The 25,055-nt window shown below is 42.7% G+C and overlaps 1 long non-coding RNA gene across 1 annotated transcript in view; it reads right to left on the minus strand.

Annotated features, from left to right (window-relative positions):
- LOC136709220 (uncharacterized) overlaps positions 1-24,306 on the minus strand; it is a 197,903-nt gene extending 173,597 nt beyond the window's left edge. The window contains exon 1 of the long non-coding RNA XR_010804462.1: positions 24,183-24,306. This is a non-coding gene — a long non-coding RNA (uncharacterized lncRNA). The remainder of the gene's footprint in view (positions 1-24,182) is intronic.
- Positions 24,307-25,055: the final 749 nt, after the last annotated feature.

Below are 25,055 nucleotides of genomic sequence, written 5' to 3' on the forward strand. Positions count from 1 at the left end.
AGAAAATGGCAGAGTTTCACATGAACGACTGACAACAACCTAGTTGTTTTAAAACATCAGAAATATAAACCCTGACGCAGTGGCATCTACCCCAAGATCGAACAAACCATTCTAATAAATAATAAAAATAAATGCAAGGTTTAGGACACGTTTCCTTCTTTCAAATTCTAATTCCCTACATAAGAACAGCAGACATGCAGTGGATCCTGTGTTACCAGACACTACAGGTGCTGTCTACGCTTCTTTATGCAGATTCCACATTAAATATTCCACCCATGCCACAAATAAGGCAGTCACATCTCTGAGTTTAGACGGAGGGGATTAAAGACACAAATCCCATGGGCAGAAAAGGAAAGACAGAGGTTTGAGTGGACACAGAGGTCCTGATTCAAATGTGTCCCATAAAAGAAGGTTTCAAAAAATGGAAGAAAAAAAAAACAGAATAAAAAATGGTCTTGACGACAAGGACATTGTCAGATAAGTGGAGAAGGGCAGTCAGAGAGCTATTTAGAGCGCCAGTAAATGGCCTTTTTACCATTCTAGCACCCCCCCCACACACCCCGCCGCACCCTCCTCCTCTGTTTGGGGATGGCATTAGAGACTGGAGACTGACATACATTTTTTATAGCTTCATAAAGTCGTCCAATGACCAGGTCACCCTTCTCATAACTAGGGAGCAGAACGCTTGAAAAAAGCCATTCATCACTGTGAAAGGGCCTGCTTGTCCAAGCGCCTTCAAACATGCACACAGTCTGGCGAGAGACGCTCGGCGCAAATGCTAACGTACTTCTGCCGCTAATGCCAGATGACCTTCTCACATCTATTAGCGGGCTGGCTGACGCAGAGGGCAGACACGTGACCTGCTTGTCTCCGGCTGAAATCTCAGAACGCAAAGAATACAAATACCAGCCGAGATACGACATATCGGCGCAACCATCACTCTTTCACGGCCGGGGAGGGGTCTAATACCGCTCTCACAAAGCAGAGGTGGTTTTTTTTGACAAGATCAGACGTTCGGTGATGCCACCTGAACATAAACACTGGATATTTCAGCGCCGCCGGAGCATGCTCAGTGTTGCCGCAGTGCCATTTTGGCTCTGAAAACGATTTAAGAGAAGAGCACGACATGCTTTTTAAGTACGTCCCCTTTGATTTGGCAAGCCAGAAGGACCTCGGGTACAGAAGTGGAACGCCCCTCACAGAGAAACCATCACACCACCGCAGCCCATTAGTGGGCAATTAGTGACAGCTGGTGGGCTGTCAGGCCGGTAATGGCCTCAGAAGGAATACCCGAGGAATACGGAAAACAATGGAGGAGACTTGATGAGAAACTGAAACGTGGAGTCTTTAAGGAGAACAGAAGGAATGTACATCGCATTTTCCCTTTCTTCTCCCTCCGCTATGGATGCGGATTTATGTCAAACAAATGTTTTAATTTAGCCGGTGAGGCAGAAAGCGCTTCCAATAATCATCTTGTCACAACACCCTGACACGAGTGTCCAATCCCGCCGGAGAACAGAAATGTGCAATTATCGGCTCAGAACGATCATTTAAAGGATGCCTTATGCTATGATATTCATTCCAGCTGAATAGTGTGGGAGCGCAGAATGTGGGTTATTCAATAATCCTATCGCAGATCATTCGGGAGGGGGGGAATGACATCCCTATAGAACAAAGAGCTGCATCCAGAGATGCACAGCAACACTCTGAAAGCTTGGCCTGACTCCTTTCTTGTAGCCGTTTAATAGCGTCATGCTAATCGTCCCCTCTCGGAGAAAAGTACGGGTGTAAGGGTGGCGGTAAGGGTGGGCTTCTGCAGTGTGTGCGTCAGCTCGCTCGGCCTGTTTTTCATTTCAAATGGCGTGGCTGAACTTTGAGAGGCCCGAAAGGCGGGTCAAGGGGGGAGAGATATAAGTCCTTTAATAATTTATTTAAGAGGTGGTGGAGGGGTGTGTGTGTGTGTGTGAGAGAGAGAGAGAGAGAGAGAGAGAGTGAGAGTGGGGTGGCGTGTGGTGGTGGTGGGGGGAGGCAGCCAAGGGGAACAAATAGTGTTTCTCCCAGAACCAGGACCTCGCTGACCCCGGGCTGACGTACCTGCAGCCCCAGCCCCATCGCATTAGCGAAATTCTTATTTGATGGCATTTTAATATTCTGCCTTGATGACTTTTTAGCAACATTTACTTTCCGAGGTCTCCCGCGCTTCCCCCGGAGGAAATGAAACATGTCAAAACCCATTACGGAAAAATCAAAATTTAAATACCTCGGCCGTGTTAGTGGTAATACACGCGATCGGCGCCGCTCAGAGGCAGGGGCCGCACAAACACTCATCTGCTTGCCGGCTCGTAATGAGTCTGTTTGATGGCTAAGCGATTTGTGGGTCACCAGGCATACGTTACAGATCCAATTTAACCCTTGATTGCTTGTTCTCTGGAGGACCGGAGGAAATGTGTTATTGAAATTTAATACCAGATCATTTCTTCTTTTTATCCCCCCCCCCCCCTGCCCTGTCTCTCTCTCTCTCTGTCTCACCCCAACCACCCCCCCCCTCCCCTGTCATGCTAGCACAAAGGTGTACTAATATCCTCCTGCTGCAGTCAGAGGAAGAGTGGAGAGGAGGCTAAAGCGCAATGAAGACGGTGGGGAGAGAAGGGGGAGAGAGGGAAAGGGAGCGCAGGTGATGGAGAGAAACAAAGACAATTTTATGCATGAGCGCAAGCCCAGCCTCCTCCCGGGGTCTTGCTAAACACCAATCCAATTAGCCCCCGAAGACGCCACAGTGGTTTCCGACTCAATTGAGTTTGGGCTTTTCCGTCATGTGATTTATGACTTTTACAATGTTGTTATTTCCGTGGCAATGTGATCTGCATGCGAGCACTGAGGGGTAGGTATGACAGATACAGCCCGGCTGCAATTTCACAGACCTAAGGACGGCGGCTGGCATAGACAGATAGGACCTGCCTGACAGGGGGAAGGAGTTAGCCCTGGTAAGAGCTTTGAGGTGGCAGTATGTAAATGGCTCACAGAGTCTTTATCGTCCTGGAGGGATTAGGTTAAAGGGGGTGGGCTCCGCTTGGGCGTCGCACTAGAGCCTTAAGTGGAGACGCTGCCATGACACTCGACAGGATGCAGGGGTGACAGCGGACAACAATGTGAGGAAGCTGCAGCGTTATTAAGTGAGCTTAGGCCTAATCTTTAACCTCACCATGTTGAGAGCAAAGGAAATCAGTCAGCGTTGAACAATTACAACGAGGCATACTTCGGACTAGCTTCATCACAGTTAGGGAAAGTAAACAGGGGCCCGACGACCTCAAAGCGTAACTGATGATGGTTAAAAATGATGAGCATTATTATTAGATTTGTTATATTAACAACAACAACGACAACAACAACCACCATAAACCAAACAAAGGAAATCCTGGACTTCTTCCGTGCACTACCTCCCTGACAGTTTCCTTTACTTTCCTTTATTCCCGTTTCCTTTTTTTCCAGAAAGTTCTAAGCACATCTGTTCTTTTGAAAGGCTCTCTCAATAAAACATCAAACACTTCGAACATAGTTCTGTAGTGGAGGACTACAGAAAGTCGAGTCAGGAATATCTCTCTTGTTTCAGGATCCTTTCAGGCCTCTTTGATGATGAATCAAACAAAATGGAAAGTGTTCCTTTCTCCCGCGCACACATGCTTTCTCTCTTCCCCCAACAAAAACCTTTTTTCTCAATCACTCTTTCTTGTCTTTTTGTTCCCCGCCTACAAAATGCCATTTGTTCTCTCAGTACTTCCCAGACTTTCTGTGGCTTTATGCCTAATGAATCAGTGCAAAATGTGCAGCGCTGACAGACGCACAAGGGAGCATCGTGTCCGCGGCCGACTCATACGGCTGTCCTCGGCGTAGAGCGCTAACCCATAGCATTAACCTGTTAGAGGCCAAGGTGACGTGTGTGTCACAAACACTTTATAAAGTCTGGAAAGTTCCCTACATGGCGTTATCCTTCACTTTAAATCATGACATCCCTAAACAAGCATTCTTGAACGTCCTGGATGCAGTCAGACAGTTTGTGAACTTCATTTACAGTGTGAGAGTGGACTTGTTGTGTCCAGAGACCAGAGAAATGTTCATTTTAAAGTATATTTTTGTTTCTAAAAGGTGCGTTTTAACCAGTCCAACTGCTATCGTAATCTGTCATCATTCTGATCACATTTCAAGTACAAAATGTTGAAATACAAGTTTCAAAATGGTTGGTTCACTGTGATTTTAACCCAAATATAGTTCCAGAATATGGCAAGAAATGTTAAAAAAAATGTGTACTATGTTGTTCCTTAGGTCTTTTAAATATTTCTAATAATTTAAACTGAGTCTTCTCTCTAATGGGCTGAGACTCTTTGCCCTATAGTCATCCAGACCCAGGCGCTAGCTCCTGACTCTCTCGCTATGGCTCCTGTTCCCTGAAGTAGCGGTGTTAGCTGTAAGTCTGCGAGGCCCAGAAGGGGAAGCGTGGCTGTGATCCATGCCACAGAGATGGAGAGCAGGCTTAAAAAGTGGGGGCGCTAATTGAGAGCTCAAGCGAGGAGTCGGCGGGCCGGCTCGCTCCGTTCACAGAGTGTTTGTCATTAGACCTTTCTGCCGAGGGAGACAGCGCCGGTGCCGGTCCGCGCCGCTCGTGTGTAACCAAGATTTATGCTAATGGGGCCCCCGCATATGCTTATTCCACATATCTACATTAAAGTTAATAGACTGTTACATTGCTTCTTAACCCCGGCTTCCATACATGATTACCTTTGCTGATTTCTCCTCAGAACGCCATATAAACACGGGGCAGGGATTTTCCTCAACGTGTCAGTGGGTTTCGTTTCCGGTGACAGCTCAAGGTTCCCATAATCGTGGCCGAACTTTGGGGACTCTGCCATAAACGCCTGCCTGAAGCGGAGGGACGAATGTTCCCCAGCTGCTGTGTGGGCCTCTGGGTTTATCACCATTCTGCGTCCAGTGGGTGAACCTGCCTTCACCGCCGTACACTGGTGAGGCCTAGTGAGAGCCTGTGTCTGTAATAACAACAGCTGCTGGTCTGTGCCCTTATTCTTCATTTAGAATTAATTTTACATGAGGCAAAGTGTGATGAAATTGCTAAAAAATGAGTATATATTTTATTAATAAAAGCACTGCACTTGTCCATAACATTTGTATTTTAGGATTCATCATAATTTATAGTTATTTTATGTTCATTAAGCAAGCTGCCAGCCACTGGAGGCACTGTTTCATTAATTACACTTAAATTTGTACCTGAAGAAGAGCTACAGAAAAGCCCACAACAACCTGCAGTTTCTAATCTTTTAAAGTTTACAGTTAGAGCTAGGTTTTAGTTTAGGTTTGGGGTTGTGAATTACCTCATTAGCTGCAGCAGGTTTGATGGGAGCAGAGGGATCTTTAACATGTGAAGGGCAGTGGTCCACGGACCAGGACTAAGAATCACTGGGATAAGGGTCAGCGTTATGTTTAAGTTTAGAGTTACGGCAAGTGTTAGCGTAAGGGTTAAAGCTGATTTTCCATACTGGGTTGCCAGATATTCCTGTGTCAATTATATTTAGTACACATCACATGAACAGTCCACTCGGTATGAAACCACCTTGAGAGCAGCCTGTAAGTCAACATTAAACAACCCACTCAGTGGCATGGTGCTCGCACTGAGCAGTGTATCATTCGTAGCAGTAAAACAATAATGTTTTTTCATGCTCTGTGGCTCTATCAGTGGATCATGAGTTTGGAAAATGTATTTAATCTGCCCCAGTGCCTTGAATTCAGCAAAGAAGAGTTTAAAAGGCATGAAAACTACACACGTGAAAAAAGACAGGGAGTTGACTCTTGGAGGTTTGTAATTTTCATTGGGATCAGAATGTTTTCTTATCTCATCACCTTCTTTGAGGATAGTTCACCAGTGAATTACCAGTTCATTAAATTTACTCATGCTCTACTTAACCCTCAAGATCTCAAGGTGATTTCAAACATTTGTTCACAAAAATACTGTTCCTAGAATTGATACATTTATTTATTCATTCATTGTCTGTAACTCTTGTCCGGTTCAGGGTGGTGGTGGGTCCGGAGCCTACCCGGAATCACCGGACACAAGGCGGGAACACACCCTGGAGGGGGCGCCAATCCTTCACTCGCACCTACAGACACTTTGAGTCCACCTACCAACGAGTAGAGAACGAAATGCTCCCGAAGGATGGTATTATTTTGTGTGTGTTCACTGGAATCTAAACCTGAGTTTAACCCTAAACCTAAACTCCAAAAGACTAGAAATGACAGTGTTTTGTGTTTGTGTAGCACTATCGCTAACAAACAACAACATGGCATTTGTTCTTCTGTGGTTGAGTGGATTCAGTGAAACAGTGCCTCCAGTGGGCAATAAATTACTATGAATCATAATGATTCATAACTTGATGTTGAGGTTATTTGATCTGTGATGCTCTTATTAGTAAAATATATGCTATATTTTGAAGATAATTTTGCTACAAACACATGAGCAACAAATTCAAGGTTTACAGACATAGTTAGGAATATCTTATACAACACAAAGACAGTTCAAACAGTTGTTTAATCTGAAGGGCAGGCCCTTTTCATTCTCAGTCATAAGGCCACGAAGCGGGGTTGAGACACAGGAGACACACGTCCAAGATCTGCTTCTCGTCGTGTGTGACCGCTAGAGTCGTGCGTCCCCTGTGTGCGAGACTGACCGGTGGTCACTCATGATCAACAGACCAGACACTGTTCTGAACAGTGTGATATGAAACAGCTGAAGATTAAATGCATTTAAAGGAGGGTTTAAGAAGAAACAGAAGAATCAAGAACATGTCCTCAGACCTCAGAGAGTTTTAAATGTCATTCCACGAATTTGCCGTGATGTGATGCTGTGAAATATTTGGGAAATGCTGTCCTGACTTCGATCCAGCGCAGCGACAGATGGCGCATGAGGTCAGGCCCATTCAGCCCCTAGTCACCGATGCTGGGCCTTCTGCCATAAAAGGTGAGACTCTGGCACTGAGCCCTGTGCACTTTCGGGGCCTGTTGAATGAGCTGAGAATGGGCAAACACAGACTACGTTCTGACAGGTTCTAGAGCAAACATTAATAAGGCTCTAATAAAGAGGCAATTGGCTCATGAGGCAGATGTGGACAGAGGAGTGAGAGAGAGGGTGAGTGTGAGATGTGAGAGTCAGCAGGAGCACATGTTGAGCTGGGCCCAGTTTTCCCTGCTGTTGAATAGGCCCCTGGAACAAGTGGAAGCAGCTTCAGGATCCCCCCCCCCCTCCTCGCCCCATCCTCACCACCCAGAATCCACTTTGCCAGGCTCTTGACTTACAAATTGCTGCTTTAGTGTTGGTTTCATTGAAGCAGCTTTCTTGGGTCTCGGAGAGAAGGAGAAAAAAGTGTGTGTGTGTGTGGGTGTGGGTGGGGGGGGGGGGGGGGTGATACAAACACAGACAGGACACTTACTTTCCCCACGCAATACAGTAAAGCAAGGCTTTGGCTAACAGTCGGCACATTGTTTCCACTCGTCCCTTAGAAAGACTGGCCGCAGTGCTGTCAATAACCTCTCTCTTTCTCCACTCTCTACCCTCCCCGTCTTTTCAGCCCACTTGGCTGGGTTTCAAATAAGCCACGGAAAAGCGAGTCGGGGGTGGAGGGGTGGAAAAAAAAGTTAAAATGCTTAGAACATAAGCCCCTCAATAGCTCTGCTTAATTCCTTCTTTAATATGTCAGCCCAAAATATCAGGGGTGTTTAGCATGCCAATGAGCGAGCCATGAGAGAAGTGTTCCCAGTGGAGCGAGGACAGGGAAGGGCGAAGTCCATTCTGAACAGCTACTGTTTCCGTGGAGTAACTGAGAGAATAGGTATGTGTTCCCCCAGAGCTTACTTTGGCCATCTCAGTCCCAGTCACACACACACACACACACACACATAAGGGTTCAGCTCATGCAAAAGGCTACAAGAAGAAGAAGAGTAAGAAGAAGAAATGTTACTCTGTTAATCCCTTTGATTTTATACAAACCAGTGTGTATAACCAGCTAGTTTTAGGAAAAAAAATCCAACCAAAAAAGTCCCACCCCCAACATTCAGCCTTAGTTTCAAAGCCACTCCTCTAAAGCACAAAAAAATTAATAATAATAAATAAATAAAATCAAACAGAGGGGAACACGATGCTTCACCTTGCTAAGAAAACAGTAAACACTAAGAAAAACAGTAAACACTAAGAAAAACAGTAAACACTAAGAAAAGCAGTAAACAGTAAGAAAAACAGTAAACACTAAGAAAAAACAGTAAACAGTAAGAAAACACTAAACACTAAGAAAAACAGTAAACACTAAGAAAACAGTAAACACTAAGAAAAACAGTAAACACTAAGAAAACAGTAAACACTAAGAAGACACTAACATTAGTGTTTTGTTAGGGTTTGCTGTTTTTCTTAATGTTAGTGTCTTCTTAGTGTTTACTGTTTTTCTTAGTGTTTACTTAGTGTTTATGGCTTTCTCAGTGTTTACTGTTTTTCTTAGTGTTTACTGTTTTTCTTAATGTTTAGTGTCTTCTTAGTGTTTACTGTTTTTCTTAGTGTTTACTGTTTTCTTAGTGTTTGCTGTTTTCTTAGTGTTTATTGTTTTCTTCGTGATTACTGTTTTCTTAGTGTTTGCTGTTTTCTTAGTGTTTGCTGTTTTCTTAGTGTTTATTGTTTTCTTCGTGATTACTGTTTTCTTAGTGTTTACTGTTTTTCTTAGTGTTTACTGTTTTTCTTAGTGTTTACTGTTTTCTCTGTGTTTAGTGTTTTCTTCTTGTTTAGTGTTTTCTCTGTGTTTAGTGTTTTCTTCGTGTTTAGTGTTTTCTTAGTGTTTATTTTTTTTCTTTGTGTTTAGTGTTTTATTAGTGTTTACTGTTTTATTCGTGTTTACTGTTTTCTTAGTGTGTACTGTTTTCTCAGTGTTTAGTGTTTTCTTAGTGTTTACTGTTTTCTTAGTGTTTACTTAGTGTTCAGGGTTTTCTCAGTGTTTACTGTTTTTCTTAGTGTTTACTGTTTTTCTTAATGTTTAGTGTCTTCTTAGTGTTTACTGTTTTTCTTCGTGTTTATTGTTTTCTTAGTGTTTACTGTTTTCTTCGTGTTTATTGTTTTCTTAGTGTTTACTGTTTTCTTCATGTTTAGTGTTTTCTTAGTGTTTACTGTTTTATTAGTGTTTACTGTTTTTCTTAGTGTTTACTGTTTTTCTTGTGTTTAGTGTTTTCTTAGTGTTTACTGTTTTCTTTGTGTTTAGTGTTTTCTTAGTGTTTAGTGTTTTCTTTGTGTTTACTGTTTTCTCAGTGTTTATTGTTTTCTCAGTGTTTAGTGTTTTCTCTGTGTTTAGTGTTTTCTTCGTGTTTAGTGTTTTCTCTGTGTTTAGTGTTTTCTTCGTGTTTAGTGTTTTCTTAGTGTTTATTTTTTTTCTTAGTGTTTACTGTTTTCTTTGTGTTTAGTGTTTTATTAGTGTTTACTGTTTTCTTAGTGTTTACTGTTTTATTCGTGTTTAGTGTTTTCTTAGTGTGTACTGTTTTCTTAGTGTTCAGGGTTTTCTCAGTGTTTACTGTTTTTCTTAGTGTTTACTGTTTTTCTTAGTGTTTACTGTTTTTCTTGTGTTTAGTGTTTTCTTAGTGTTTACTGTTTTCTTTGTGTTTAGTGTTTTCTTAGTGTTTAGTGTTTTCTTTGTGTTTACTGTTGTCTCAGTGTTTAGTGTTTTCTCTGTGTTTAGTGTTTTCTTCGTGTTTAGTGTTTTCTCTGTGTTTACTGTTTTCTCAGTGTTTAGTGTTTTCTCAGTGTTTAGTGTTTTCTTAGTGTTTAGTGTTTTCTTAGTGTTTAGTGTTTTCTTAGTGTTTAGTGTTTTCTTAGTGTTTAGTGTTTTCTTTTATGTTTAGTGTTTTCTTAGTGTTTACTGTTTTCTTAGTGTTTACTGTTTTATTCGTGTTTAGTGTTTTCTTAGTGTGTACTGTTTTCTCAGTGTTTAGTGTTTTCTCTGTGTTTAGTGTTTTCTTCATGTTTAGTGTTTTCTTAGTGTTTATTTTTTTCTTAGTGTTTACTGTTTTCTTTGTGTTTTGTGTTTTATTAGTGTTTACTGTTTTCTTAGTGTTTACTGTTTTCTTCGTGTTTAGTGTTTTCTTCGTGTTTAGTGTTTTCTTCGTGTTTAGTGTTTTCTTCGTGTTTACTCTTTTCTTTGTGTTTAGTGTTTTGTTAGGGTTTGCTGTTTTTCTTAAACACAAAGAAAACAGTAAACACTAAGAAAAACAGTGAACACTAAGAAAAACAGTAAACACTAAGAAAACAGTAAACACTAAGAAAACACTAAACATAAAGAAAACAGTAACAGTGGGGAACTGCTGTTCTCTCTGGTTTGTTTATGTTTAGAAGATTCATGTACTTTCAGTTGGAAGAGTGTGTATGATGAAAAAATGACTGTTGTTTGTATGCAGCTGAAGTTTAATTTCTCTCTTTTCTTTTGTAATTTTGGAATTCCCACAGAAACTCATTTGCAATTTGAGCTGTTTTAATTTTGTAACACTTTCGCTCTGTGTTTACTTTCATGCAGTTAGCATTCTTCCGAAAGTATAGGTGGTTCCTTACTCGATCATCTGATCATCGATCAAAAATATGTTAATATTACCAACCTATGGCGCATGAAAGCTATATTCTCATCTCATTTCATGAGTTCCTGTCTTTGGAGGAAGCCAAGCACGTCGGACCGAGTCACACTTTTTTTGTTGTTGTTTTTTTACCCATTTACAGAATCTGGGGCTTCGTAAACACATTAGAACGGTTTCCAGCACAAACCGACTACAGAGCAGCACACGGAGAGGAAACATCTGAATTTTATAACATTTAATTTTTTGATTCCAAGCACGAAGGTCGCCTTTAAGGCCACAGCAGCCCCCAGGCTGCAGAAAATCAAGGTCTGCATTTAACAGAAATCCAGATAAATGTTATTAATCACAGAAAAATAAGGCACAGCATCAAGTGCAGCTGTTGGCACTGCAGTGTCATTGAAGAGGTACGCAAGACACCACAAGTGCTGTTTCATTCAGCCGCTCACAATCCGTCAGTAAGACGAGTGCTCACATAAAATATCTGCTCCATCATTATTGTTTACATGTTCTATGTACTTCATTTGAGCGCATTACTTTCATAATTGTTCTAAATTGCATTTTCCAGCACATTAGCTTCAGATGGATAATTAATTTCTGCCTTTCCCTGTTTGCAGAGCGGTTCCACGCACCGAAACGGCTGAACACAACCTTGTGTAAACTGTGAACGCAAGCAGGATCTTAAAGACAAATGCCACAAAGGAAAAAAAAAAAAACTATGCTATCCTACAAAGATCAGCACAAGGGCACGCTGCCGATCCCTCAACGTGACAAAGAACCCAGAGGTGACAGCTAAGGATCTCTTACACTTCATAACGTGTGTTTCTACAAGGAAAGGACTGGAAAGGGTGGTGGGGGTCAAAGTTTCTCTTCTGGAGACCTCCATTGTCGGTTTCTTGAGGATATGACCCCTACGTAAATACAATCTACCGCAGTGTATGCACGAAAAAAAAATCCCATCAACTCATTGCAGATGTTATTGTGTATTATTTAGGGTCTAATAATAAATAAAATAAAAATCATCACATGATGGGGAGAGCTTCTCCTTGTGGGGGCTTTCTCTCCTCATCTGGGGTGGGGGGGTCGTGTGTGTGGGGGGGGGGGGGTGTCCATGAGCAGACGAGGCTCCATGATGCTACATTTCTAGTGTAATGCTGGAAGTATAACTTTCAGGAGGTGCCTTTAAGGGAACCTCTGCTTCTCTCTGGTTGTTTACATTCAGAAGATCTGCATCATTTAAGGTGGACCAGTGTGTTTGAGGGGGGAAAAAGACCAGGACCAATGTAAACGATGTGAATGCACTGATAATTAACTTATTTGACAAGTAAAGTCAAACTGGCCAACAGTCAATAAACCTGACCATTAGACGCCCAGAGCGTGGCCATGAATCAACACAGGAAACCGAATTATATTAAAGGAACATTTCAACCAAAAACCACATTTCTCTGACCTTCACCTGAATCCAGATGTAAATGTTTGGCCAAGACTTGTTTGGAACAAATTTTTGCTTATTTTGAAGCTACAGAGCTAATGTTGCTAATAAACACTGAAAGTCAATAGTCACCAAAGTAGCATTTGCAAACACCTGCCCACAGACTTCTTTCAGAGCAGATGAGTTCACGTCTTTCTGGATGCAGTGTGCCTTACTGTGTACTTCAGCACAAACAATATTTTACCTCAGAGCTGAAACGCGAGACTGCTCCGGATTAAACAGGATCATCTTTTTCCACAGCACACTTTAGTACCAGTCTGCACAGGTCATTTTACCACATGGCCTTTGCTCCCTCCTGTCATCGACGATGGAATAGTCCCAGAAAGCAAGACTTTACGTGGACGATAATGTAGGCTTTAACTAAAACTGTGAGCTCAATAACAATTAGAAAAAAGAAGAAAAAAAGATTATTATTTAACATTAACAATAACAAACCAGACTTAATTGACTTTTTTTTTCCCTAGTTGAAGTCAATGTGTGTTTTCATTGTGTTTGAATTGTGGACGTATGAATGATTGCAGCAAATCAATTGTCGCCTTCAGAGATAATAAAGATGAACTTGAACATATGTAAAATAACGTCATGCCCCACTCTTTACCACAGTCTGCTACGGCTTTAGGGCAAGACCAAGTACTTACTTTGTTATTCCCTTTGGGGATATCGACTCTCTTTATTTAACTCATGCTAGTGAACTCACACACACACTAGGGGCAGAGTACACACCCTCAGATCAACGCTCTCTATCAGGCGCAGCACCTAGGGAGCAGTTGTGGTTAAGATCAGCTGTGGATATTGAGGGAACAGAATGTACATTTCCTTCACTTCACCCTGCCCTACCTTTCCCCAAATAATGAATTAGTCCGCAGTCAAGTGTGTGCTCGTTGATTAAAAAAAAATATATTGGAAATGATTAAGACGTGATTATTTTGACATTGCTCAGGGTATTATACTCGGGACTTGGAAACGTACAACTCTTCAATTATCCATGTTTTTAAATCATGAAGACTTTAGTAATGAGCCACTCATTTAAAACCTGGCAGAAGGCAAATCTCCGCAGTATGTCAGGCCTCCAGCGCAGACGTCGGATATCCCTGAGTTGGCTTGAGAAGCGATCAGATTTAAGGAGCCCTTCATGCAGACATGCCACAACAGAAGCTACATCTGAAAACTTACCACCACTTTTTAAAATTGCATAATATCTGCTTTGTCAAGCTGAGATCGAGTGGATATTATGCAACTAAGATGGCTGAAAATCAGCTGTTGGGTCGGTGCCCACAAAAAGGCCAGTTAATTAGTAACGCTCGTCTAACAGCGCGTTTGCTGTGGCTCTGGATAAAGTGCTGAACCAAACATGAGAAGTGACGTCCAGCCGGCCAACATCTGGACAGACAAACCTCTCAGACGGGGGGAGGCCGAAAAGACAGAGCGATGGATCAAAGGGTTAAAAAGACTGTGTGTGTGTGAGAGATAGAGAGAGTGCTTGCTCATAGACACTGCTGTCCATGCTGCCAGTCTCTCCACACAACAGGGGTTAATGAGAGGCTGAGCTAGCAGTTCAGTCGCTACGCTAACCAAATGAAGAGAGCCCGTATTATCATTTCACAAGGCAAAAACAGAAGGCGACATATGCCCAGAACCGTCCTTTGGTTTTGTACTCCAAAATATTCATCAAAAAGGCCCCGCTCTCCCATGAGCTCACTGCCATATGTCGATGGAAAATGTCACCAGTGAAAGACATATTAATTCACCAGTTTGAGAACTCTACTTGATATTCATGCCTTCCAAGTATTCTGACCCAGATTTGCTGCAGTGGCGTTAGATCCTGCTCCGCACAGAATACCAGACAGCTGCTATTATGGCCTCTGTGTGTGTGTGTGTGTGTGTGTGTGTTTGTTTGGGTAAGGGTGGGGACTGAGGGCTATCCTAGGTGTCAAATATTTCAGTGTGTGGATTTCCACTCGGCTGAAAATTGGCCTCCCTACTTCAAAAGAGAAAAGCAAGCCTCGTTCAGTGCAGGTTGCCAAATCTGTCAATATGGCAGTCGACGTTTAAACAAAGGGGAGCATATGGGACCTCATTCCACTAATATGGCAGCAACTTACATACAAAAGCTACTCAATCCATCTCGAGTCCTGCCCAGCACTGAGCTGGACATGAAGAGTCCAGTGTAAGGCACGGACTGGGCTTTACTTCAGAGATGATGCTAACCCACAAACAACCACACAGCCGTGTGCATTTTAAAGAGGGGGTGGGGGGGTTCACAGATAATTTTAGAATCAATATCTAGTGCATTTAATCTCTTGATCATCAATAATCCAGATATATGATGCTACTGAAAGGTTGCCGTGTGGATGCGATGTAAACAGATAGCTGCAGTGACTGGGAAGTGAGCTGGTCACAATGCCTCAAAGGGTCTTAATCACTGTGAGAAGTGAGAACTGACAGAGAAGTTAATTTAAAAAGCCTGTTAAATCATCATCACCATCATCATTACCATGTCTGCTTAATCCCTGAGGTTCTCCCGTTCACCATTTCCAAAAAAAATAAATAAATAAAATAAACAAATACACAATATTGTTGCTGTCCAATTAAAACCATGTATCTCCATTTCTGTGGCTTTGTAGTTTACTACATCATTTGAACACAGCAGCTGCGCTTCACACTCTGCTACAACTTCACGATGAATGAACCAATAAAAATGCTCCAAAATGACTCTGATTTAAATCTTTTTCACATTGACTTACATTGAGAGTTAAGGTTTTTCCCTTCTCCTGTAAAGTTGCTATTTTGGGAGATACGTGTTTTAAATTGGACATAGATCGTAGGTTGTTTAAAATAAGAACATGTAAAGTGTGCGTATGTATGGGGCTCTGTTGAATGGATGTATACAAAATAATTTCAGTTATACAGACAAAAAGATGCTATTTTATTTGCTAAGTATAACTACACATCCCAGTCTGCTTCTTGTTGTTTGTGCAGGTTCATCACAACACCATCGAATTCACTCTGAGCAGCAGTAAAGAGCACGCCATAAAGCAATCACAGGGCTGTGTTTTTTAACTGCTGTTATAAGTTTGATGAAGTGAATCACGTTGATACCTAGATTTTATAGATAACATTAGCACTACGTCACACTGAAAGATTCAGTTGTGTGTTCACTGTAGCACCAGTTAAGTTTGGTATATTTTACACTATAAACACTGCAGTGTGTAGGGAGTAGACGTGGAGGACATCGTTAAATGAAAAGCTATGCTATAAGAACACAACACATGTGAAAACCATTAAAGGGAATTTGTGAAAAAGCGTCATTTCAAGAGAGGAAACTGCAATGAAGCACAGATCACCACTACGTCTTTCCAAACACAATGTTAAGTAAATGTTTCAATATTTTAGAGATTCCAATTCCAAAAATGGCAGAGAAAGTTGGTCTAAGGTGCAGATGACCTTGAGTGGACAGGTTGGGTGCTGTCTACCGTGTGGACCGGTCCTGGACTTTTCAGAGGCCTGTAGTTAATGCGATACAGGGAACAGTAAAGTTAGTTGACAATAACACAGACATCGGTCGCAGGTAATGTCATAAAAGCACTGCACGCTATAGTAAACCTACACTGTCATCCAATCTGGCAGACAGTAACAGAGTAGCTGGCATTGTCTGAGAGCCTTCTTTGTTTTTAATGCAAAGCGCTATGTGATAGCAGTGCAGCGGCGGGCAGTGAGAAAACCAGCACAGAAATCCCTTCCTCAGGATTAGCCAGGGTTCCTGGGAGGGCTGCATTCTGGAAGTGGAGTGCAAATGCAGGTTATTCATCCCGTTTCAAACGGCGGTGGCAGGAGCCGAGTAAATAACGCTGCTCGCTGCAAAGTGCTGCTAACAGCCAGGACTGAAACCCTCTCGAATCAAAGGGAACAGAGACTGTCCTTCAGTCAGCCTGGGTTTTTAGGGTTAGCTCCAGTTCAGTGACTTCATCGCATGAAAAAGAATCGCCATTCATCCGCTCCTTTCATTTTTTTTCCCCCTCCCTCATCCCTCCCTCTCTCTCTTAACTGTGTGTAACATAAAAATGTTCTGAATCTATGGCTGTGACTCTGCCCGCCCCCCTCCGTGCCAGCGCACACAAAAAAAGGGTCTTGTTTTGGGTGTCAGTAGGCTCATTGAGATTTCAGCAGGCCACCAGCTTTGCGAGGCCAAAGGGTTTCCCACAATCGACTTCATTAATCTAGCATTTCCGCAACCCAGCCATGAGTTGGCGTTATATGAACCTGCCTTTCAAAAGCCAGGCGTGGTGAAAGAGGCCTGACCTAACACCCGGCTGAACCTCGCCAGAGCCGAATCCCAAAGTTCACCCAGACGACAAAAAAGAAAAAAAGAAAATAAAGAAAGCCCTGCCTTCTGTTTCCCCCCCCGAGAAGAAACACGGATCACCCCATGAACCTGAGAGAGGGAGGGGAAGAAGAAAAGGGCTCCGGAAGACTCTCGTCGCTGTGCATTATTGGGATGTCACACGACACCTGCCGCAGTGTTCGCTACCTTTCTCACCTCACCTGCTGAGCGGCATGATCAGCTCTCTCTAGCTTTCCTAAGGGCCGCTTCCAGACAGGGAGGGGTCCGAGCGATCCCCAATAGGAGGATTAGCGTACGCTGCCAAGTCGTTACGTCACACTCGGGCCGGGGAAAAAAGAGAGATCACAGTGACCTGCCAGTATGTGTCAAGGCATTTTTCAACACAAACCGAAGGGGAGCGAATGCATTCAGGTCTAACAAAGGCACGGGAATGCTGCTGCTTCCACGGACGTTTGGGCTTACACGTCTCCAGCAGGTTGCGTCACATAATACCTGCGCAGGAAAAAGGTGCTGAAAATACCAAGACGTTCTGGAAACAGACAGGCCCCAGTTTGCCTGTCTCTTCACATTCTCATGTCTGTCGTGTAACTCCGCAGATCTTCTGACTTCAGACGGCCAAAATAGGCATAGCATAAAAAAGTGGGCCACCTGAGATCACATCTGATAAATATCATATAAACAGTCAGCTCTCTCTCTCTGTATTTATATATATATCAATCATAGTTTCTTGTTTAATGCTCTTTCAGATTAAGGGTTATATTTTTGTCACTGATTAACGGCTTATTAAATTTTAATTAGTGTAACAAGGAGTGATACAGTGGTTGTGAGAAAAATGTGCTTTTATCATGAAATAGCAGCACGTGTAGCAGAACAACTCTTCTCAACTACAGTGTGTGACTGGTTCTAAATTTTGTGTATGTGTGTGTTGTGCTGCTCTTCAATACCCAGGACCCCCACAGAGCAGGTGTGGTGGTGGTGTGTTAGTGTGTGTTGTGCTGGTGTAGAGTGGATCAAACACAGCAGCAGCTGCTGGAGTTTTTAAACCCTGTGTCCACTCTCTGTCCAATCCTTGTCCTCACTGTTTAAGACAATATACAGTTGTTTAGTCAGTGAAAATTCTTGTCACACTGTTGAGGGGTATGACTCCAGCAGCACTGCTGTGTCTGATTCACTGATAGCTAGGCAAAGCATAGCACACCACCACATCAGTGTCACTGCAGCATTTAAAAAGAGTCACCTGTGTCCAAAGGCGGAGTTTATGGTCCAAAGGGGCATGTACTACTCCCCCTGCTAAACAAAAGTTGTAGTTGGTAGAACAAGGCAAATTTTTTGTTCTTCAAACAACAAATATAAACAATGGATTTAGACTTGAGTTCAGGGCTGAGATGTTTAGGGGAGGTAGGAAGGTAAGGATTAAAGATGATTATTATTTATTTTATTGTGAATGTGTAAATTAAAATAAAAAAGATGACTGTCTGTGAGGAGTGTGTTGTGTTCTCCCTGTGTCTGCATGGGTTTCCTCCGGGTGACTGTCTGTGAGGAGTGTGGTGTGTTCTCCCTGTGTCTGCGTGGGTTTCCTCCGGGTGACTGTCTGTGAGGAGTGTGGTGTGTTCTCCCCGTGTCTGCGTGGGTTTCCTCCGGGTGACTGTCTGTGAGGAGTGTGGTATGTTCTCCCTGTGTCTGCGTGGGTTTCCTCCGGGTGACTGTCTGTGAGGAGTGTGGTGTGTTCTCCCCGTGCCTGTGTGGGTTTCCTCCGGGTGACAGAGTGTGGTGTGTTCTCCCTGTGTCTGCGTGGGTTTCCTCCGGGTGACTGTCTGTGAGGAGTGTGGTGTGTTCTCCCTGTGTCTGCGTGGGTTTCCTCCAGGTAACTGTCTGTGAGGAGTGTGGTGTGTTCTCTCTGTGTCTGCGTGGGTTTCCTCCGGGTGACTGTCTGTGAGGAGTGTGGTGTGTTCTCCCTGTGTCTGCGTGGGTTTCCTCCAGGTGACTGTGAGGAGTGTGGTGTGTTCTCTCTGTGTCTGCGTGGGTTTCCTTCAGGTGACTGTCTGTGAGGAGTGTGGTGTGTTATCTCTGTGTCTGCGTGGGTTTCCTCCAGGTGACTGTCTGTGAGGAGTGTGTTGTGTTATCTCTGTGTCTGTGTGGGTTTCCTCCGGGTGCTCCTGTTCCCTCCCACTCTCCAAAAACACACGTTGGTAGGTGGATTGGAGACTCAAAAGTGTCCATAGGTGTGAGTGTTTGTGTGTGTTGCCCTGTGAAGGACTGGCACTCCCTCCAGGGTGTATTCCTGCCTTGCGCCCAATGATTCCGAGTAGGCTCCAGACCCACCACCACCCTGAACTGGATAAGGGTTGGAAACAATAAATGAATGTCAGTTCATCACATTCTCTATGGTAAGAACCAAGTGTAGAGTCATATTGTGGTATACAGCTCATAGTCCATGGTAGAGTGTGTATTAGAGAGAGAGAGAGACCCATGGTGGGAATGGCCATGTCTCATCCAGACCTCTAGGGCCAAATATTACTACATCACACCGTGTGACACTTATCTCCTGATACATCTCTCCCCTGAGAGGATTTTACACTCCAGCTAACAGCAGGATTCAGAGGTAAACCAGGTGCACGACCTCAGGGTTAGTGAAATCTACAACCACGCAGTATGAGTATTCTCATAGAGAGAGAGAGAGAGAGAGAGAGAGAGAAAGAGAGAGAGAGAGAGAGAGAGAGAGAAAGAGAGAGAGAGAGAGAGAGAGAGAGAGAGAGAGAGGGGAGGACTCACAAAGACTTCTATCACAGACACACAAACGCAGATAACACTCACGATCAATCATGTATTTGTGTATTGTTGGGACATTACATACACTTCCATTCATTTTATGGAGATTTACCATTAACATTTACATAAATAATACTAGCTTAACCCTAACTTTAACCCTAAATGTAATCTTAACGCATTCCTACACCTTACAAATGTAATAATTTACATTACAGTGGACAGTTGGTGGTCCCCACAAAGTGAATGTGTGAACAGGTTTTTGGTCTTCACTATGTGATATTTTGCTGGTACACATGCGCACACGAGCACAAACACACACACACACACACACACACACACACACACACACACACACACACACACACTTTAATCTCCGTCATCTAAAGAGGATGATCTTATTTCAAGGCCCATGTGAGAAAAGGAGGCCATTTTAATGCACTGTGTGTGGTCCCCTACTCTTAAGTATCTCTTCCTCGCCACAAATTTGTAGCAAATATATGGCTGATCAGGTGTCTTCTCAGGTGAAGCCCGACATCCAAACAAACCGGAGGCTTCGGCTTTTCGGCCGTGCTCCCGTGACCTCTCCCAGCTTTGAGCGTTCAGGGACAAAAACAGCCCTCGTTTCAGAATTTCACTCCACTTTTTCTTGAAAGCGATACCGTGTTGGACGTGTTGATTCCCCCTCTGTCCCCTCTTGGACAAAGCATGCAAGTGGACCGGGCCAAAGGCCACGCAAGTGCATGGTCCAGGCCAAAGGCCATTGTAATCTCCCTAAATGGAGGGAACATACCTGCGCTTACTCAGCGGATTTCATTGTGTTGGCTCTTCTTGTCCGGCTCACTCGGCTTTTCCTTTTTTTCGGCGCGAGGTGTGAAAATATCATTCCACATCTCAGAGGGGAAGCTTCCTCCACCGTCCTCAAAGCGGCCCATCCCGTCCACCCAATTGTTCTTCGCGTGATCGTATAAAAAGGTTCGGGAAGCGTGGTCGTTTTTGCTCTGTGTTGTTGTTGTTGGTGTTTTTCCTGCGCCGAACAATGGGCTTCCGGGCCAGGGGTCCCCTAACGGCCCGGTGGACCCCGCTTAGCAGACCTCCGCCCCCCATCCCACCCCAGCTATCTCTCTCTCCCCATCTGGCCCAGGCCCACTTCCCCAGCCAGACGGCCATTGTGTGAGGCCGGGCAGCACGCGCACAACCGCGGCCAGTCCAAACACGCTCCGCTCCTTCTCTGGAGGCTCGCCAAACAGCCTCTCCTGCCTCTTCCCAGAGGTGAAGCCTGCGGATCAATTAAAGAGACATGTCATCGGACTTGGCAGGCCTCTGTTGTGCAGTCAGGCCAGAATCCCCTCAATGGATGGGATTTTTTTTTTCCCTCCATGAGGTCTGTTCCAGGTATTTCCATGACAACTCTCAATCATAATCGCAGGAGTAATAGGAAAATATGATATTACATTTTATCTTAAAGCACTGGTTGAAATGACATGAGAATTAAAATTCCGAGTCACAGATATTTACAAAAGTTTATAAGAGGTGTTTCCTCTGTAAAAATCCAGAGACTTTTGGATGAACTTAGCTGTAAATCCATTTTGAAGTCACTGGCCACAGATTGGAGCGAACATTTATTACAGCCTTAAGGTTAGAGAAGAGGGCTCGGGGCCAGAAGCTCACTGGTTCAATCCCCTCAAACAGCAGGAAATATGATTGGTGGGAGTGAATGGAGAGTGCCATGTCCTCCCTCAACACCCATGGCTGTCCGATTAAAAACATGTATCTCCATTTTTAGTGGTATTCACTTTTTTACACGTGTTAAATGTGGACATTAACCCCTGTCTGTTCACAGCAGCTGATATCAAACTGAACAATGAAAAGCAGAAAAATCACACAGCTTTTTAACTAGTATCTCCACTGGCTGCTAGATCTGTCAATCAAAACCACGTACACCCCCCCCCCCTCTGCCTGAGTGTCCGTGCTAAAGTTAACGACTGATCTCACGTTTACTCACGTGAAATCTTAGAGCAGTGACTATAATTAATCACAGTAAGGATTAAGGGTCTAGTTTATTGATGACAGACTCTGCTTTTGTTAAAACACAGACTCATAGCAGCGGTGTTGGAGGAGAATACGCTGCAGGGCTGAGGTCACACGCGGGTGGACGTGGCTCTCACTGGACTCCACTAAAAGAAGGCCGCGTTTGTCAGTGTTTACCGTCTACAACACGCAAGTCCATTTTACACATGAAACTTTTGCACATGCTTCCAATGAAGACATTTACAGGGTTTAGGAATGAAAACTGGAGATTTAACAACATCCATATTGCTTTGTAATCACAGTGTGGCCCTGAAACGTATGGAATCAGGAGGGGATTTGAGATTCCTACCTTAAAAAGAAAAGATAGAGGGATAAATGAAGTGAAATACAAGGAGAGACAGACCTGTATGTAAATGTGTGGGTGTGGATTTTGGCTGCTTCTCTGTGTGTCCCAGATGACTTCAGTTTGATGGGTTGGCAGCTGTGTACATGTGTGTGTGTGTGTGTGCATTTGTCACTGTCCACTCGCAGGAAGGAGGCCTGCATTATGTGTGCGTGCGTTTGTGTATTGCTGACCCACCCCCCTCTGGCCAGGGAGAAGCGGTTCCTGAGCGGCGGTCTCTTTGTGGCACGCTAATCGAGGCTTCCTGTCAGGCAGCCGGGCCGTCCCAGTGCACGCGGCGCTACGTGAGACAGGCGGTCTCCAGTCCTCCGCCGGGAAGTTCTGGGATCAGCAGATAACAGCCCCCACCGCTCCCACCTCTCACACACCGCCTCTGGGCGGCCTAACACTCTCTGTATCCTCTCGCTGGCACTCTGTCCACTCTCTCATTCTCTCTCCCCCTCTGGCTATCTCACATTTTCTCTCTTCTGTACACTCCTCCCTCTATCTGTCCATACAGGGGTCACTGTATCCTCAAATTTCAGCCCCTCTCTCAGCTCGCCCACTCATCCTCACGAGAAGCATTGTATTCTCCGCTAGCGTGTTCCATAAGCTGATAATGAGCTCAGTCAAAGAGAAGTCCATTGTCGCAAATTATCACCAGAGGACACGGGACTCTGATTCTCCAGGTCAAATAAAGGGAACTTAATATTTCCACCGTTTAAGATTAAGTTCTCGCTGATGGACCTTGCGTCTGAATATGACACTGATATGGAGCCATCGGTGCTTGGAAAAGCCACCAAAAGCCATGCTCAAGTAAAAATACTTTTCCAAAATGCTACCCAAAACTACTCCCATGATTTCTACAGTGTCTATGAAATATAAACATATATATTTACTTCTGAAGAGCTTGCTTCCCTCATACATTAACACAGTACCACAATGTCCCCTACCTTTACAATGAACTGTAGCACTGCACTGGCATTTTACACTTCGATCTGTACCAAACTCATCCATGGACTACCATGTCATCGCTGTTCAATAAAAGAAGAAAAAACACTTGTTTCATCATTTTTGTGGGTGTTTACCACATTGTTTGAACAAAGTGTCTGTCCCTCACGCGGCGGGAAAATTTAATGATGAATGGACCAATAGAAATGCTCCAAATTACATGCAATAAAATCGTTTCAAACTGACTTCCACTGAAAGATATCTATTTTATTCTTATCCTGTAAAGTTGCAATTTTGGAGATTTTTTCATTACAACCTTTTACACTGTGTCTTGTATTACATACTATTTTGTCTTCCTTTCTTTTCTAATTCTATTATATTATCTTTCGTTTATAGCCCCATACTTGTGTTCATCTGAATATAAGCTGTTGGAACACACTAATGTGTCTAATGTGTGGGGATTAATAAAAAGGTCCTTTATCTTATGTTAACCTTCACTGATGTATAAGGGAGTTTCTGATGCGTACCCTAACTATAACTGTAACATAACCCTGATCTTAATCATAACCGTAATCTTACACTTAATGCTAACCCTAACCATGACCTTAGATTAAGATCCAAATCATTGGAAGGCCAGGGTTTTCTTTGGCTTTCTCCCGATGTAATGTTCATCCTTGTTCTGATATGAAACAGAAAATGTTTGTGTGGATTTGATGAAACAGCACCCGGTTGATTACAGTGTGACTTTAAAAGAAGTATGAAGTATAACTAATCATCACATATCACTAACATAGGGGTGTTTCATTTTTCCACAGTGTATCTAAAACTTTTAGAGAGGCTGGGTTATGAAAACACTTTGCATATGTAATTTACTAAAAGGACATTCCCAGGATGTGTATGTGTATGGAATGTAACCCTATAACTACATGAAGCTTGTCGTTCAAAATACGGTTACATTTTGAGTAACGTCTAGAACTGTGGTGAAACTTTTTATACATCCACTATCAGTGAGTACAGTCTTAAAATAAAAAGTAATCACATTAGCTTTACACCAGACGTCCCCAACATAATGTAGTTAAACACTTTCCAAAAACTAAAATATACATGAAAACAAATCAATACAATTTATTGACGTACTCAGGTGCGGCTGAGACCTACAAAACAGGACCATGAGCAAAAGTAGCATGCTATTATCCTTGTTCATTATTTCAGTGAGTGCAGGGATGCTAGCTACATAACATCATCACACTGCTGCAGTACATTTATTAGGTAGGTAACTGTACTTCTACACTACAGTTCTACTAATCCGCACAGCAGCAGCTAGCATCCTAATGGCCGGCCTAATGTGGAAAGCACTGTTAAATGTTCAGACAGAGCTCTTTAAACTGCATGAGAAAAACACAAAACTGGTAAAATATGGTAGGGAACCACACACAAACACACATACAAATCATACTAGCTAGCTGCTTAGCATGCTAAAATAATGTTAGATATTGTTGTATCTGATGTTAGCAGCCAGAACTGAAACAGCTAGCTAGATACTGCCATAAATAAAGAGCAATATTTACCATTTCAAACTTTAGATGCATTGTTTTCGGTGGTTTGGTGAACTCTGTAGCTCCTTACATGTGGGGAATGGAACTGGGGGTCAAAGGTCAGGACTGAGGGGTCGAGGGGGAGTCCAGGATATTTTTACCAAAGGTTTTGGATTATAATGTAGCTCTATACATAAATCAATACATACCTACTTACTTTGCATATTTGATTTTTATTCCAGTATGTGTGTGTGTGTGTGAGAGAGAGAGTAAAGAGAGTTACAATGTGTGAAAACTAAAAAAGATTAAATCCTACAAACAGGATAAAATGCTAATTACAAAATAAGAGTTCCAAAAAACATTATAAAAATTTGATGTAAACCCTGATGATAGAAAAATCTGTAAAAATCTGAAAGTAAATTCTAAAAATTATATTTAAATTCTGAATAAAGTTGTTTAAGTTTTAATCAAAGAAAAGTATTTTCGAAAATTTTTTAAATTAAAATTTGTCATTTTTAAAAATTAGAAAGTATTTTTTAAAGGGAATACATTTAAAAATAGAAAATTAAAAGAGTAAATATATATAGAATTAAGTAAGTAAAGTTTAAAAATTAAAAGAAATATATACATTTTAGAAAAGGTGATTAAATTCTTATAACGGAAAAATATATTTTAAAAATAAGAAAGTAAATCTAAGAGAAAGTGTAAACTCTAAAAATAAGAAAGAAACATTCTTAAGCATAAAATAAAAAAAAATTAAAAATTAAAAAAAGGCCAAAATAAACTCATGTTCACTGTCGAGCCGTCACACACTGTTACAGATGGATGTAAGGGCCTTCAGATATTTATTCTGTGTGTGGAAAGATACACTTTAATGACTGTATTTCATAATGAACACCATGTTAT

Source organism: Hoplias malabaricus, chromosome 11, assembly GCF_029633855.1.
Source record: "Hoplias malabaricus isolate fHopMal1 chromosome 11, fHopMal1.hap1, whole genome shotgun sequence".
NCBI lineage: Eukaryota > Metazoa > Chordata > Actinopteri > Characiformes > Erythrinidae > Hoplias > Hoplias malabaricus.